The 18,321-nt window shown below is 36.0% G+C and overlaps 1 long non-coding RNA gene across 1 annotated transcript in view; it reads left to right on the top strand.

Moving 5' to 3' along the window:
• LOC125964604 (uncharacterized) overlaps positions 1-18,321 on the top strand; it is a 138,960-nt gene that overhangs the window by 77,099 nt on the left and 43,540 nt on the right. The window contains exon 2 of the long non-coding RNA XR_007477761.1: positions 5,204-5,336. This is a non-coding gene — a long non-coding RNA (uncharacterized LOC125964604). The remainder of the gene's footprint in view (positions 1-5,203; positions 5,337-18,321) is intronic.

Genomic DNA, 18,321 nt, shown 5'->3' with positions numbered 1-18,321 from the left:
TGCCACTCTCTCGCTTTGTCACAGCTTACCCTTCCCCCTCCCCATATCCTCAAGTCCATTCTCTAGTAGGTCTGTGTCTTTATTCCTGTCTTACCCCTAGGTTCTTCATGACACTTTTTTTTCTTAAATTCCATATATATGTGTTAGCATACGGTATTTGTCTTTCTCTTTCTGACTTCACTCTGTATGACAGACTCTAGGTCCATCCACCTCATTACAAATAGCTCAATTTCGTTTCTTCTTATAGCTGAGCAATATTCCATTGTACATATCTGCCACATCTTCTTTATCCATTCATCCGATGATGGACATTAGGTTGTTTCCATCTCCTGGCTATTGTAAATAGAGCGAGCTGCAATGAACATTTTGGTACATGACTCTTTTTGAATTATGGTTTTCTCAGGGTATATGCCCAGTAGTGGGATTGCTGGGTCATATGGTAGTTCTATTTGTAGTTTTTTATGGACCCTCCATACTGTTCTCCATAGTGGCTGTACCAATTCACATTCCCACCAGCCGTGCAAGAGGGTTCCCTTTTCTCCACACCCACTCCAGCGTTTATTGTTTCTAGATTTTTTGATGATGGCCATTCTGACTGGTGTGAGATGATATCTCATTGTAGTTTTGATTTGCATTTCTCTAATGATTAATGATGTTGAACATTCTTTCATGTGTTTGTTGGCCGTTTGTATATCTTCTTTGGAGAAATGTCTATTTAGGTCTTCTGCCCATTTTTGGATTGGGTTGTTTGGTTTTTTGTTATTGAGCTGCATGAGCTGCTTGTAAATTTTGAAGATTAATCCTTTGTCAGTTGCTTCATTTGCAAATATATTCTCCCATTCTGAGGGTTGTCTTTTGGTCTTGTTTATGGTTTCCTTTGCTGTGCAAAAGCTTTGCAGTTTCATAAGGCCCCATTTGTTTATGTTTGTTTTTATTTCCACTTCTCTAGGAGGTGGGTCAAAAAGGATCTTGCTGTGATTTATGTCATAGAGTGTTCTGCCTGTGTTTTCCTCTAAGAGTTTGATAGTTTCTGGCCTTACATTTAGGTCTTTAATCCATTTTGAGCTTATTTTTGTGTATGGTGTTAGGGAGTGATCTAATCTCATACTTTTACATGTAGCTGTCCAGTTTTCCCAGCACCACTTATTGAAGAGGCTGTCCTTTCTCCACTGTACATTCCTGCCTCCTTTATCAAAGATAAGGTGACCCTATGTGCGTGGGTTTATCTCTGGGCTTTCTGTCCTGTTCCATTTACCTATATTTCTGTTTCTGTGCCAGTACCATACTGTCTTGATTACTGTAGCTTTGTAGTATAGTCTGAAGTCAGGGAGCCTGATTCCTCCAGCTCCGTTTTTCGTTCTCAAGATTGCTTTGGCTATTCGGGGTCTTTTGTGTTTCCATACAAATTGTGAAATTTTTTGTTCTAGTTCTGTGAAAAATGCCAGTGGTAGTTTGATAGGGATTGCATTGAATCTGTAGATTGCTTTGGGTAGTAGAGTCATTTTCACAATGTAGATTCTTCCAATCCAAGAACATGGTATATCTCTCCATCTATTTGTATCATCTTTAATTTCTTTCATCAGTGTCTTATAATTTTCTGCATACAGGTCTTTTGTCTCCTTAGGTAGGTTTATTCCTATTTTATTCTTTTTGTTGCAATGGTAAATGGGAGTGTTTTCTTGATTTCACTTTCAGATTTTTCATCATTAGTGTATAGGAATGCCAGAGATTTCTGTGCATTAATTTTGTATCCTGCTACTTTACCAACTTCATTGATTAGCTCTAGTAGTTTTCTGGTAGCATCTTTAGGATCCTCTGTGTATAGTATCACGTCATCTGCAAGCAGTGACAGCTTTACGTCTTCTTTTCCGATTTGGATTCCTTTTATTTCCTTTTCTTCTCTGATTGCTGTGGCTAAAACTACCAAAACTGTGTTGAATAAGAGTGATGAGAGTGGGCAACCTTGTCTTGCTCCTGATCTTTGTGGAAATGCTTTCAGTTTTTCACCATTGAGGACGATGTTGGCTGTGGGTTTGTCATATATAGCCTTTATTATGTTGAGGAAATTTCCCTCTATGCCTACTTTCATCAGGGTTTTTATCATAAATGCGTGTTGAATTTTGTCGAAAGCTTTCTCTGCATCTATTGAGATGACCATATGGTTTTTCTCCTTCAGTTTGTTAATATGGTGTATCACATTGATTGATTTGCGTATATTGAAGAATCCTTGCATTCCTGGAATAAACCCCACTTGATCATGGTGTATGATCCTTTCAATGTGTTGTTGGATTCTGTTTGCTAGTATTTTGTTGAGGATTTTTGCATCTATGTTCATCAGTGATATTGGCCTGTAGTTTTCTTTTTTTGTGACCTCTCTCTCTGGTTTTGGTGTCAGGGAGATGGTGGCCTCGTAGAATGTGTTTGGGAGTGTTCCTCCCTCTGCTGTATTTTGGAAGAGTTTGAGAAGCATAGGTGTTAGCTCTTCTCTAAATGTTGGATAGAATTCGCCTTGAAGCCATCTGGTCCTCGGCTTTTGTTTGTTGGAAGATTTTTAATCACAGTTTTAATTTCAGTGCTGTGATTGGTCTGTTCATATTTTCTATTTCTTCCTGATTCTGTCTTGGCAGGTTGTGCATTTCTAAGAATTTGTCCGTTTCTTCCAGGTTGTCCATTTTATTGGCATAGAGTTGCTTGTAGTAATCTCTCATGATCTTTTGTATTTCTGCAGTGGCAGTTGTTACTTCTTTTTCATTTCTAATTCTATTGAGTCTTGTCCCTTTTTTCCTTGAGTCTGGCTAATGGTTTATCAATTTTGTTTATCTTCTTATTTTGCTTATCTTACTGTGTTTGGGGTCTCCTTTTTGCAGTCTGCAGGTTCGTAGTTCCCGTTGTTTTTGGTGTCTGTCCCCAGTGGCTAAGGTTGGTTCAGTGGGTTGTGTAGGCTTCCTGGTGGAGGGGACTAGTGCCTGTGTTCAGGTGGATGAGGCTGGATCTTGTCTTTCTGGTGGGCAGGTCCACGTCTGGTGGTATGTTTTGGGGTGTCTGTGGACTTACTATGATTTTAGGCAGCCTCTCTGCTAATGGGTGGGGTTGTGTTCCTGTGTTGCTAGTTGTTTGGCATACGATGTCCAGCACTGTAGCTTGCTGGTTGTTCAGTGAAGCCTGGTGCTGGTGTTGAGATGGAGATCTCTGGGAGATTTTCGCCATTTGATATTACGTGGAGCTGGGAGGTCTCTTGTGGACCAGTGTCCTGAAGTTGGCTCTCCCACCTCCGAGGCATAGCACTGACTCCTGGCTGCAGCACCAAGAGCCTTTCATCCACATGGCTCAGAATAAAAGGGAGAAAAAGTAGAAAGAAAGAAAGAGGATAAAAGAAAAATAAAGTAAGGTAAAATAAAAGAATTAAAATAGTTATTAAGAAAAAAAAATTTTTTTAAGTAAAAAAAAAAACCGAACGGATAGAACCCTAGGACAAATGGTGAAAGCAACGCTATACAGACAAAATCTCACAGAGAAGCATACACATACACACTCACAAAAAGAGGAAAAGGGGAAAAAACAATAAATCTTGCTCTCAATGTCCATCTCCTCAATATGGGATGATTCATTGTCTATTCAGGTATTCCACAGATGCAGGGTACATCAAGTTGATTGTGGAGCTTTAATCCGCTGCTCCTGAGGCTGCTGGGAGAGATTTCCCTTTGTGTTCTTTGTTCGCACAGCTCCCGTGGTTCAGCTTTGGATTTGACCCCGCCTCTGCGTGTAGGTCGCCGGAGGGCGTCTGTTCTTTGCTCAGACAGGACGGGGTTAAAGGAGCCACTGATTCGGGGGCTCTGGCTCACTCAGCCCGGGGGGAGGGAGGGGCACGGCGTTCGGGGCGGGCCTGCGGCGGCAGAGGCCGGCATGACGTTGCACCAGCCTGAGGCGCGCTGTTTGTTCTCCCGGGGGAGTTGTCCCTGGATCCCGGGATCCTGGCAGTGGCGGGCTGCACAGGCTCCCCGGAAGGTGGGTGTGGATAGTGACCTGTGCTCGCACACAGGCTTCTTGGTGGCGGCAGCAGCAGCCTTAGCGTCTCATGCCCGTCTCTGGGGTCCGCGCTTTTAGCCGTGGCTTGCGCGGCTGGAGCTCCTTTAAACAGCGCTTTTAATCCCCTCTCCTCGCGCACCAGGAAACAAAGAGGGAAGAAAACGTCTCTTGCCTCTTTGGCAGGTGCAGACTTTTCCCCGGACTCCCTCCCGGCCAGCTGTGGTGCATTAACCCCCTGCAGGCTGTGTTCACGCCGCCAACCCCAGTCCTCTCCCTGCGCTCCAACCGAAGCCCGAGCTTCAGTTCCCAGCCCCCGCCCGCCCCGGAGGGTGAGCAGACAAGCCTTTCTGGCTGGTGAGTGCCGGTCGGCCCGATCCTCTGTGAGGGAATCTCCCCGCTTTGCCTTCCGCACCCCTGTTGCTGCGCTCTCCTCCGTGGCCCGGAAGCTTTCCCCCTCAACCACCCGCAGTCTCTGCCCACAAAGGGGCTTAATAATGTTTGGAAACCTTTCTTCCACGGCTCCCTCCCACTGGTGCAGGTCCCGTCCCTATTCTTTTGTCTCTGTTTTTTTCTTTTATCTTTTGCCCTACGCAGGTACGTGGGGAGTTTCTTGCCTTTTGGGAGGTCTGAGGTCTTCTGCCAGCGTTCAGTAGGTGTTCTGCAGTAGTTGTTCCACGTGTAGATGTATTTCTGATGTATCTGTGGGGAGGAAGGTGATCTCCGCGTCTCTTACTCTTCCGCCATCTTCCCCCTCTCTTATTTCATTCATTTTTGGCTAGAGAGAATTAGACATGATTTATGGAAATTTAAAATAAGGCAATGAGAAGTGGAAAGATAAAAACACAATGTCATTAATTCACAGCTTAAAAATTCTGTCACCGAAAGGGGAAAAATATTTTGAGATTTTTTTTCTCATAATTTCCAATATTGCCTACATAATCGGAGTTTATCACATAATTAAATATTATCTGGCTTTATGTTTGTCAACTCAGTGTTTATGCTTTTAATTTTTACTTAATTGGGTATGTTTTCCCATCTATTACAATAGATAAGTTACAAAGACATTTTTTTTAAGTCTTTTCTATCAAAGTTTGTTAAAGAAAATGCAAAAGTAATTCATACTAGCCGTGATTTTTTAAAACCCTAAAAAGAATGTTTTTATAATTTATCATTTCAGACTGAAGACTGAAGAGTAGCAAAGGATATTTTGTCATGTGTGATAGTAATGCACCTGATTTCTGAGTAAAACATGGCAATGTAAGGATATTCATTCTGTCAACAACAATGCAGAAGACTCATTTGATTCTCAGGTAAGGGAACAACATAATTTGTGCTAACCCTGGTTTATCACTTTTAGTGGGCTTCCAAAAGTCGATATTTCATTGAGTGGTAAAAAGTCTCATTTGAATGAAAATGGATAACAAGTTTATTGTGAAAATATATAGTTGCAGTGTTTTGTAATCTTCCTAATAATAAACAAGAACATTTGGTGAGAAGGTGTATATTAAAAATCCAGGGAAGATAATATTTTTTAAAGTTAAACTGTCTCTTTATGTTCTCTGTTTTTATACCTTTAATTTGTTTGCATAACAAGGAAAGGCTGATGATAATTATCAGGTAGAGCAGAACCTGTCATAGGAAAGTAAATATGCCTAGCCTGAACTATATTGAAAGAGTGATGAGAATTTGCCTAGAGGCCTAGGAAGTAACTTGATTTTTTTTGTTTTGTTTTCTTTTCTAACCTTGGGGACTGATTCATGGGGAGAAAAGGGGAGGTGCAGAAACAGAATAGGGAAACATTGACAAACTAGTGTTAATGAAAAAATTAATCAGTTGATTTAAGAAAGAAATGGAAATTTTTATTTGAGCCAAATTTGAGGATTATAACCCGGGAAGAGTATCTCAGAAAGCTCTAAGAATTGCTCCACCCCTTAGAATTCAAGGCACAGTTATGTAAGTTTTTTGAGACAGAGGGCGGTACATCAAATGATGTATTATTGACAGTTTACGTAATCCAGATCTAAGTGTCATCGGTAGGTCATGTGACCCCTTACAAGATCAAGAAGGAATGCTATCTTTTCAGAAGTTGTCTTGTTGATGCTAGGAGAGTGTTGCACTTTACGGTTGTGCAGGTATTCCTGCTGCTGGGGGAGGTTTGGGCGATGCATAATACAGATACACAATGCACAGTGGGGGGAGAGAGGAGGCCAAAGGGCAGAGAAGAATTTTTTATGTTTAAATTTTTCTTGCCTTGTCATAAAACATGAATTTTACTTCACACCAGACAATTGAAGAGAGAGTAGAAGGGATCAAGTACTGTTTTACCATCTCAGTCACTAAGACCAGTAGCCTCACCTGATTACAATTTTCTGCTCTTTTCTTCTCTATCCCAAACTTACAAATGAGAAAACAAAGGCTCAGGGAGATGAAGTTAGTTTAGTGAGATCGTTTAATTTCTGCGTGGTAAAGATGTGTTTTTCATTATAGCTTGCCAAGCAATTTTTAATCTGACATGATAGTTATATGACAAAAAGTATTTATTTTCAAGAAGAAGATACTTTTACCATGTAACATTTTAACTTCTAAAAATGTATTACTTACTTTGCTCTCTGATTTTAGAACTTCTAATTTTAACTGAATATAAAAAGAAAAATAGAAAAAGAATAACCATTTAAATGGACCTGTCAAACTATTACATGAATATGTACAATGTACCATGTTTCGTGCATTATATTACAATGATATATAATTATGTCAGGTATAATTTATTATATTAACTAAGTTTGTCTATACAAAATGTTACCTGAAATCTGGCTCCATCTCTTGGTGGGTGTCGAGCCAAAAGATGCAACCAAGCCAAAGAGCAGGAAAAGGAAGAATTTATTACTTGCAGTAAGTAAGGAGAACACCAAGGATCTTTCCCAAAGCAGCATCTCCCCGAACTGCAAAATTTTGGAATTTTTAAGCTAAGTGTACGTGCATACTTATAAAGGGGCTTGGGCATTGTATGCATGTTCATGAAGGGGCTTGAGCAGAGAAAATTTCAGCATAGAATTGGGGCAAAGGTGGACAGAGTCCAAACTTCAGTTGACTGAAGTCAGAAATGGTCATCATCATTCTATCTTCCACCTGGTTGGGGGTCTTAGTTCCTGCAGAACTCAGAGATATGTATCAGATTGTTATGTATACCCCTTGAGGAGGAACTAGGAATGTTTTATCACTGAACTGTTGTTTCTCAACTGCTTTTCCTTTGTTCCTGCTTTCCCTCACTTCTCTTAAGATCATTAATTACTGAGACCCGTTCAAGGGCAAGCACTGTGGCCAAGCTTAGATCACAAAATGCCTTGAGCCAAAAATGGCTTCTCTTATGTCAAGAAAGCCCATGCGTGGTCTCTTTCTCTGGGGACCCACTACCCTGTCTGCTTACAATACCTCAAAGGGAAGAGGGTGAAATTAGAGTTTTAGATGCTGGATTCCTAGGGTGACTTTGAGAGAGACTGGTCAGATTGTGTAACCTAGGGAGTTGCTGGAACTGTTGGAGGTCTTTATCTTTAGGATTTATGAATCCATGTGGAATGATTGTTTATCAGTTTACCTGTGGTTTTTATCTAAACTAGAAGGGTCTAAATAAACCAGTGCTAAAAGAATGAGAGTTTAGATGGTGTGTGATAAACATAATTTCCAGGATTTCCAGGAATTGGGCTACTGCCCACTTTTTGACCTTTATGGTCAGCCTTGGAACTGTCATGGCGCCTGTGGGTGTGTCATTTAGCTGATGTGTTACAGTGAGCGTATACTGAGGCTCAAGGTCTAATGGAAATTGACTCGACCACCATCTTGGACCTATTTGGTTCTAATCAGTTTATGTCATGTCCTTGGGCTATGTTATTCTTTTAAAGGTTGTGCCCTGCCCCTTCTCTCCTGTTTCAGTATCTCTTCCTCTTTTTATAAGTCCCCCATCTCTATTGGATAGGGCCTCACTCTTATGATATTTAACCTTTATCACCTCCTCACATGCCCTGTCTCCAAATACAGTCATGTTGGGGGTTAAGACTTCAACACAGAAATTTGGAGGGGACACAGTTCAGCTGAGCATTAGTAAACCCCAAATAAATAATTTACTTTCAATAAAACATTATATTCTGTATAAAGAATACAAATGCTTTGTTACTTTTATCTCATGAAAAAATTAATCTACATAAAATGGAGGGAATTCCATTGTCTTCATAGTGCAGCCCTTTCCCTTTCCATTGAAAAGAGGTCCTCTATGAGGATAGTGAGAAATTCCTTGAACTGGACTGGTAAAATCTGCCTCTTCTCTGTTTCATTTCCACCTCTGACCTCTTCACAGATTATCTTGGTAGGATGCCTGATGGGGTTGGCTTTGAGTGATATGACCTTCAGTACTTCCTTAAATATGAACATAAAAAGGATCAGCTTCTAGCAGTTTAAAGTGAAGTCAAGCAAACTACCAAAAAAAAGACAGTTTAACTTAAAATTTTACTCAACAGTTTACTCAAAATTTCTAGGTTTTTTTTAAGACTTACCACAGCCTAATTTAAATGAACAGATTCCTGCATTGTTCACTTTCAATTAGCTAATTATTGGCTAGAAACAAGTTTCCTGGCTTTCATCCCTTTTCAAATAATGTAAAAGCTCCAATATGGGAAGATATGAATGGCTTACTTAATTTCCAAAATCATTATTTCATTTATTTTATTCAGTATAGTTGGGCTTATTTTGAATAAGCTTAAAAGTCTAGTTTATTGCTTTTACATGCAGCTGTATTTTTTAAAAAACTTAGTTTATGATGTGGTTTTATGAATTTGATTTTTAGTTTTCTTGTCATAAATAGGAATTCTCTAAATACTGATATATAATCTTTCTACTTGATCCAAAATAGGTTAAAACAAAACAAAACAACAGTCATCTTTTAATTTCCACTTCTATAACAAGGGGCATATTTTAATTTATGCTTTTTTTTTCTTTCTTGTAAGTGGAATTATTTCTTGTAATGTTTTAGCAAGGAACACGTTTCTCTCATCCATCACTTTCTTTTTCCTAATTGCAGGAGCCCATCCCAACCTCTTCCCTTTAGACAATCCTGATTAACAACTTAGTGTATGTCCATGTGTATTTTTCTCCACAGTTTAATAATCTTTATAGATCATATATAATAATATAATACTCATACACATATTCAGAGTTGGGTTTTTCATACTGCTTTTACTTTTGTTTTTCATTACCCTGAGCAATTCTGCCGTATATATCTTTATGTATAAGCTCTTACAAATTGTTTTTTGTTTGCTCGTTTGCTTGTTTTCTTGCCTCTACAGAATAGCTTTCTAGGAAGGGAATAGCTTTTTAAAAATTTTAGTAGATATTATCAGATTCTCATATTACATATCAATATAGAGAGTTCTGGAACAGAAGGCTAAAAAGGTAAATCGCATTACAGTTCAACGAGCAATCTAAGACAGTACCTTATACCGCATATCCATACCAGCATTAGGTTTTAGAGCATTTTAAAATGTTCTCGGGTTAAATCGTTGTTATATTGAATTCTATTTCCCTGGTAATTAGTGAATTTCCTTTTTCCCAAGTGTATTAGTCATTTGGATTTGCTTTTGGTACATTGTGTATTCATATCTTCTGTCCATTTTTATATTGTATGTTTTGTCTTTTTTCTTGTCAATTTGTAAAAACTCTTTGTGTGTTTCTGAAACTTGTTGCCTGCTATTTGCATTGCCATTTTTTTCAGATATATCATGTGTCTATTGATCTTGCATGTTATTTTGTTTTTGCCCTACAAATGGCTTAAATTTTATTTAGCAAAACTCTGAGTTTCTAGATACTCTAGGTTTCTAATATTATACATTAACTATCTAGGTTTTCTTGCAGTATTGTAAGAAAAGATTTGGTGTTTATATTCAACTAGTGTTAATTTTTGTAAATAGTGTGAGACAAGAGATCTGTTTTAAATTTTTTTCAGGTTGATACATTGCTGTTTCAGCACTGCTTCTTAAATAAATAGCCCATACTTTTTCTCATTGAATGCATCTATACAGTTGTATTAACTTCATTATTTTGATAAGGTATTCAATATAATATAGCATCCAAAAACACAGTGTTTAAAGCTGTTTTTTCAAGAAGTATTTGTTTATTTAAGGTTGCTTGTCCTCTAACGTACTAATGCAAGTTGGTATGTGTGAAGATGGGATTCATAAATTCTCTCTCCTTGCCATATGAGTACAATTCTTCTGAATTTGATGTGTATAGTAAACAAACTTAGTATTTCTACCAAGCCAGTATTTCAGCCCTTGTCAACCATAAAATCATTCATTTTCACAAGCATTTTAGTTATTTTTGTCACATATATGAGGATATATATCTTTATGCATATGTGTATATTATGTAAACATATACATTTTGATATATTGGATTGACCAAAAAGTTCATTCAGGGTTGTACATGTTATGGAAAAACCCAAATGAACTTTTTGGCCAACCCAATATTTGTGTGCGTGTGTGTTAGATATACTGTGTCTCCCAAGACTAGGTACAAATGAGATTTGTGATGCTTTGACTCATATACAATATGTACTCCTATTAATTCTATGGGTAAAGCAGGAAGAAAGAACATTTAGGAAGGCTGTATGTGTCATACATTAAACCTTTGAATTTAGATATTTAGATAGTCTGGGTTTAGATCTATGTTGTGCTATTTAATGAGCTGTGTGATCTTAGGCTCCTTAACTGCATTACATCTAAATTTTCTCATCTGTAAAAAAGAGATAACAAGTATTGAATAAGTGTGCGTTAAAAATTTAATAAAATATCTGGCTTCTATTAGTTGTTCAATATACAGTATTTCCTTTTTCTCCCTTTTGTTCCAGAGTATATTCAGTAATCTATAAAATTAGAAGAGGGATATAACCCCAAATCTCTCTTCTACTTAACTCTTTCACTCTAAACAGTTGATTCTGTTTCTCTGTTTACTTGTTTTGTCCAAAGTGAGAAAGATCAAGAAATACATACAAGATCTGTGATTTGGTTTCATTACTACTTTAATGCATTTATACCTTTCAGTGTCTATTTCTCTTCTTTGCTTCCTGAGTACCCAGTCTCTACTTCTTCCCACCTGCCAATGGCAGCACTTTGGACTCTGGTCAAGCCCATTCTCATTTACTCCTCTCAAATTCCTCATGTCCTAATAGTTTCTTACGTGTTTTCGTATCAAAATGTAGGTTGATATATAATTTTACACTCATTTAAAATTTTCATAATCATCCTGAGAAGTAAGTATTATTATTATATCACTGTTACAAAAGAGACTATATGACTGGTCCAAGATCACCAAACCAAAAAATAGCAAAGCCAGGATATAAACAAAGACTTTCTGATTACAAATTACATGTACTTTCTGCTGTCCCTTATTCATATATGACTATTCAGCATATGTCTGAGTTAAGATGATAATGATTAAGAATCAATTAATGCAGAATTTTCCAAAATTTAACTGATATGAGTCAACATTTAATAGATTTATTTGGTCACAGAAATAAATGTGTGTGCATGAGTATAAATCAATTACTTTACATCTCAACAAATACTTTTAAGATGTTACCCCTAATAAAAAAAATTATATTTCAAAAAGAGGTCAAATAGGTTTAAATGTAGAAATATTTCAAATGGCACAAGAGAGTGAGAAACTAGAGTAAAAACTATAGGTTAGAATTGCTATTTATGGAATAACACCTTTACCAGGGCCACCTATAGCTCTCAGAATGTCACTGGTCCTGGTAATTTGACATCTCAGATAGTCCCTCACTTTACAATTCCACGTACTCAAATATAAGATACTACATTACATTTATTTTATACAGAATAGCATGCACTCTTCTATGGCAAAGTATCATGAAAATGCATATTTTTATTAGAGTTGCCAAATTTAGCAAATAAAAATACAGAGTGCCCAATTAAATTTAAATTTCAGAGAAACAACAAATATTATTTTTAATATAAGGATGTGCTGTGCAATATTTGGGACACACTTATAATAATGAGTATTCATTTTTTTTATTTGAATTCAAATTTAACTGGGCATCTTATGCTTTATCTGGCAACTCCAATTTCTATATATCTATAGTAATACTACAGCTAAAAACAATACTCATATTGATGTTCAAAACAATAGCAACCACTAACATCTAAACAGGACCATCACATTGCAGAAACCTATTTTTTAAATTGTGGTAAAACACACATAACATAAAATTTATCATCTTAACCATTTTTAAGTATATAGTTCCGTAGTGTTAAGTATATTCACATTGTTGTACAATCAATCTCCAGAACCCTTCTCAACTTGCAAAACTGAAATTCTGTTCCCATTGAGCAACTCACCATTCCTGCCTTCATCCAGCCCCTGTCAACCACCTGTCTACTTTCTGTCTTTTATTTGATCACTTTAGGTACCTCATATAAGTGGAATCATACAGTATTTGCCTTTTTGTGACTGGCTTATTTCACTTAGCATAGTCTTCTCAGGGTTCATCCATGTTGTATTATGTGTCAGAATTTCCTGAGTTTTTAAAGGCTGAATAATATTCCGTTTTTACTTATCCATTCATCTGTCGAGGGACACATGGGTTGCTTCCACTTTTTGGCTATTGTGGACATTGCTATAGGGTTGGTGTCTTAGTCCCTTCAGGCTGCTATAACAAAATACCATAGACCCGGTAGTCTAAAAACAACAAAAATATGTTTTTCACAGTTCTGGAGGTGGGAAGTCTGAGCTCAGGGTACCAGCATGGTCACGCGAGGGCCCTCTTCCAAGTTGCAGACTTTTCATCATGTTCTCATGTGATGAAAGAAGCTGGGGAGCTCTGTGAGGTCTCTTTTATCAGATCACTAATCCCATTCATGAGGATTCTACTGTCCAACCTATTTATCTCACAAAGGCCCCAGCTTCTAACACCATCACACTAGGCATTAGGATTCTAACAGGTGAATACTGGAATGACACAAAAATTCAAACCATACTGATTGCTTTTTTCTGAGGCTGTTCTCCTTGGCTTGTAGATGGCCATCTTCTCCCTGTGTCTTCACATGATCTTTCCTCTGAGTAGATAGGTGTCCTAATTTCCTCTTTGTTGAAAACACCAGTCATACTAGATTAGGGTCAAACTGATTTTAATTTAATTGCCACTTGAAAGACCCTATATCCAAATATAATCACATTCTAAGGTCCTGGAAGTTAGGAATTCAACATATGAATTTGGAGAAACACAACTTAGTCCATAATAGGTGGAATTGCTGGATCATATAGTAGTTATATTTTTAAATTTTTGAAGAAACTCCATATACTTTCATAGCAGCTGCACCATTTTTCTTTCCCACCAACAGTGCACAAGGGTTCCCTTTTCTCTACATCCTTGACAACACTTGTTATATTTGGTTTTTAATAGTAGGCATCCTAATGGATGCGAGGTGGTATCTCTTTGTGGTTTTGATTTGCATTTTCCTAATGTTGAGCACCTCTTTATGCACTGGTAGGCCATGTGTATCTCCTCTTTGCAGAAATATTTAATCAAGTCCTTTGTCCATTTTTTAATTGGATTGTTTTGTTGTTGAGTTGTAGGATTTCTTTCTGTATTCCAGATATTGATTCTTATCAGATAAGTGATATGCAAATATTTTCTTTCATTCTGTAGGTTACCTTTTCACTCCACTGATTGCATCCTTTGAGGCACAAAAATTTTTACATTGATGTAATCTAATTTATCTATTTTAACTTTTGTTGCCTATGTTTTTGGTGTCATATCAAAGAAGCCATTTCAATGTCCAACGTCATGAAGTTTTTCCCCTATGTTTTCTTCCAAAAGTTTATAATTTTAGCTCTTATATTTAGGCCTTTGAACCATTTTGAGTTAATTTTTGTATATGATGTAAGGTAAGTGTCCAACTTTATTCTTTTGTATGGGAATATTCAGTTTCCCTAACACTATTTGTTGAAAAGACTTTCATTTCCCTTTGAATGGTCTTGGCACTTTTATCAAAGATCATTTGACCTTATAAAGGAGAATGTATTTCTGGGCTCTCTTTTCTATTCCATTGATCTATATGTGTATCTTTACTCCAGTGCCATACTGGTTTGATTACTATAGCTTTGTAATAAGTTTTGAAATCAGGAAGTGTGAGCATTTCAACTTGTTCTTTTTTCAAGATTTGTTGGTTATTTGAGGTCCCTTGAGATTCCATTGAATTTTGGGATATTTCTATTTCTGCAAAAAAAAATACCATGGTATTTTGATAGAGATTGCATAAGTCTATTTTTTTGATGGATAGTTATTCTATTCTTTATTTTCCAATATACTTCTTAGAAATTAGAGTCATTTCTAATTTTACTAGTTTGGATATTATTTCTCAGTGGCAGGTAGAATGATAAAGATATTACCATGCAGCAAGCAGTAGCACTTCTGAGAAGGATAGCATAAAGAGAAAAATAAAAGACTTGGTATACAAGTTACAAAAGTTAGGAAAAAGTGGGTATAAATGTGTATAGTCTGCTCAGGCTGCCATTACAAAATATCACAGAAATGGTGGCTTAAACAACGGAAGTATATCTTCTCACATTTCTAGAGAGTACAGGTGCAAGATCAAGGCATCTTCAGGACTGGTTTCTGGTGAGGTCTCTCTTCCCAATTTGCATCTTGCTGTGTCTTCACATGGCCTCTCCTCTGTGCTTAAAGAAAGAGATGGTGAGTTCACTCGTGTCTCTTCTTATAGGGACACCAGTCCTATTGGATTAAAGCTCCATATGACCTCATTTAACCTTATGACCTCATTTAACCTTAATTACTTCCTTAAAGACCTTATCTTGAATTATAGTCACATTGGGTTTTGGGCTTCAACATATGAATTTGAGGGTTGGGGGAATTCAGTTCATAATAACATGGATTGGAAAATAGGGAATAAGAATTGTATGTCACTAACAGATAGTGACAGCCTCTTGTTGAATGGCCACCTGTGCTGTTTTGAACAGAACTGGCAAAGTAGAGGCATAATAGATTTCCCCGGTCTAATATTAAATTAAGAGAGTTCATACAATGTCCAAAGTTGTGAAAAACTAACCTTTTGTGAATGAAAAGACTACCTTCACTCATTCAATGGCATTTTAAAAATTACACACAATCATTCTTTACTTTTTGAAAATAAACAAGTAGGATGAAAACATTTATATATCCAGACATTCAGTTTACATTTTGAAGAGTGGATTCTAAGGCACTGAGTGAGATTACGGTAATACTTTTCATTTCCTTCAATTTAAATAAATTTTAAATTATTGTAATTTAATTTAATAAAGCTTCCTGAAAAATAAAAAACACTGAGTCTTTATTAATATTGCAGTGAAAAACTGTAAGCCAGTGTATAAATCACCTGGATGCCAGAGTGATGATTTATTTTTACAATAAAATTTCTCTAGCCTCTCCATAATCTCTTCCAAAAAACTAAAGCAAAAGTTTAAAACAATTAGAAGAACTACTTAGAATTTTGGAGTGACACTATATATGAATGAAATTTCAAAATTCTTATTTAAACACAAATTGACATTTTTACCATGATAAAATATGAGACTACATTCTAGAAAAATAACTGTCTTCTAAAATTATATCAAATAGCTGTGCTATTTCAAGCAACACCGCATAAGTCGGGACTCTTCACAGGTTTTCATACAGCCTTTAAAACCACCATTTTCTTCACCAAGATTATGAATTTAAAATAGTATTTACCAATTCTTTCTTAAATAATACTAAGTTCACCATATCACAATTTATTATGTAGTTATCTAATTACTTACTGTATTCTTATTTATTCTTTTTAAAACATTAACAGCTTGAGTTGAAACCATTCCCAACTATTATTTGGAAATTATGTCTGCTTGAAGTCAAGTGATTCACTATTTGGAGTGACAATAGTTTTGAAAACTCACTGATAGTAAGTTCCAGCTTCACTACTTTTGGAGGCAAGTTAATTTCCATCTATTTCACTGCCAGAGGTAGCAAATTTTAGGCAAGGGCAGCTGACTTTCAAGTAGGACATTGCATAACAAGAGTATTAGCATAAGAAGATGGTGGATTATAAACATAATGTGAATTAAGACCTGGGAGATGTTCCAAATCTATCACTTCCAATACATGTGACTTTGGGGAAATATTTTAAATTAATTATCCTTGATTTTTCTTTTAACTATTAAAATGGAAATGGTGAAATAAAATTAAATAAATAAAATCAAATTTTAAAATGATGGTAATATTTTCCTATATATTCAAAGAGATGTTGTAAGGACCAAATGGCTGTGAAAATGCCTAGAATAGAGAATTTAAAATAGAATTTATTGAAGAATGTTATATAAAAACTTTACATGTGCTTTAAAGACACATGGAGTTATAGTTCTAATTTTTGGTTAAGATAATTTTTGTTCCTAGAACAATATTTTGATATATATGAGAAGCCAGTAAGTTTCATCTGGCATGCAGAAATGATGTCTTTTTCAGTTTTGCCAAATGTTCAGTATTTAAAAATCTGATATTCCTTCATATCAATCGTCCAATGTTCAGCAATTCATCCTCATAATTATATATATATTATATATATATAGTGGTATACTATATACCACTGGGTAAGAATGATATGGAAATGGCCAGAGTTACCACCTCCCTTTGACTTAATCTTAAATAAACATATTAGTTGCAGAAAACTAGGACTACACTTTATCAGATTTTTTTTAAATAACAAAAATATATACCAGAAAACAGAAAAACCTGCATTCTTATCTCCCTTCTGTGACTCACCCTTCCTGTATAACTTTGGACTGCTCGTCTGACCTTTTAGATACTTGGCAAGTCTATTAAAAAATGGGAGAATATATCATGATTCATATCTCAAAAGAAACAGTATTCTCTTAAGCTTCCTTCAAACATTAAGATGCTTAAAATCAGTATAAAACATCTGTCTAAAACGTCTACATATTTCAAAAGAAAGTTTTCTACAAATTTAATTCCTTCTTGTATTAAAAAGAGGCTGTATTATTAAAGAAGAGGTATTCTTGTGTTACATATTCATAAAACAAGTAATTTCTATACTGCCTGTGGTACATCAGCCATAAGGAAATACAATATTATTAACATAAAGAAAATTAAAAATAAGCAAAAAGTGCATTTGAAATTCGTTTATTTGATTACACATTAAACCTGAGAACTATCTGACAAGTGAGTTTACAAAATGAGATTAGCTCTGTTCCAGTGACATGTAATTTTGATAAAGTCAGTGATTAAGTTCCTTATATTTAGTGGAAGGGAAACTGTTCTGAAAGTAGTAGGTGGGATCGTTGTAATTCACACATAAATTATTTTGTTTATAATAAAATGAAGCTGAAGCAAGATAAGGCTGAATCAGTTACCAACATATGTTCTCGCATCTCTTGGGCAGTCATTTCTGGAGGGTGATTAGCAAAATGGAAAGTTTTCATCTGAATTGACCAAGTTTCTAAAACTGGATCATGAACATACGTGGTCAAATGACAGTCCCCTGAGATCAGGAATCATTTATTCCAATTTTACATTAGCTAGTATCTTAACAAAGTTGCATGTTTGATCTGCAGTTTGCATTTTTCCAGAATTATTATCAAAATGGTAATACCAGGGGAATAAGCTTACATAATTAGTATCCTGACTTCGGCATTGTAAGAAAAACAAGTTGTGGAGAAAAGCAAAAAATGGAGAGACATGATATTTTGCCTGATTTTGCCATTTCTATCTGTGTGAAAAATTTGCCCTCTCATTCTCATATGATTAATGACTAAATCTTTTTTGGGCCCTTCAACTCCTCATTTTGTGAGCCTTGGTATTATCACCTCTGAAATGAGGAAACTCATTTTTGGATTATTGTGAAAAGCAAATGAGCTAATAAATGTTACATGCTTAGCACAGTACCTAACTCGTTATTTCTCGAAAAAGGTTAAAAATTAGTATTAATAGCAGGCACTCAGTAAACATCAGTTCTCTTCAAAACCCTTATTACCTAATCCCCCAAATTTTAGTTTCTCTTCTTTACATTATATCAAATATTATATCAGCATCCTCTAAATTGACCAGCGATCAGTACATACCATGGTACTTTAATTTTGCCATGATCCTATTATTTTAAAGAATCCCAAGAATGTCTGGAGGACACCAAAATTCTATTAATTAAATGAGGAATGAACCATGAACTAAAGAAGATGAATCTATAA

The sequence above is a fragment of the Orcinus orca genome, chromosome 6, assembly GCF_937001465.1.
Source record: "Orcinus orca chromosome 6, mOrcOrc1.1, whole genome shotgun sequence".
Taxonomy (NCBI): domain Eukaryota; kingdom Metazoa; phylum Chordata; class Mammalia; order Artiodactyla; family Delphinidae; genus Orcinus; species Orcinus orca.
This window is presented reverse-complemented; position numbering and strand designations above follow the sequence as displayed.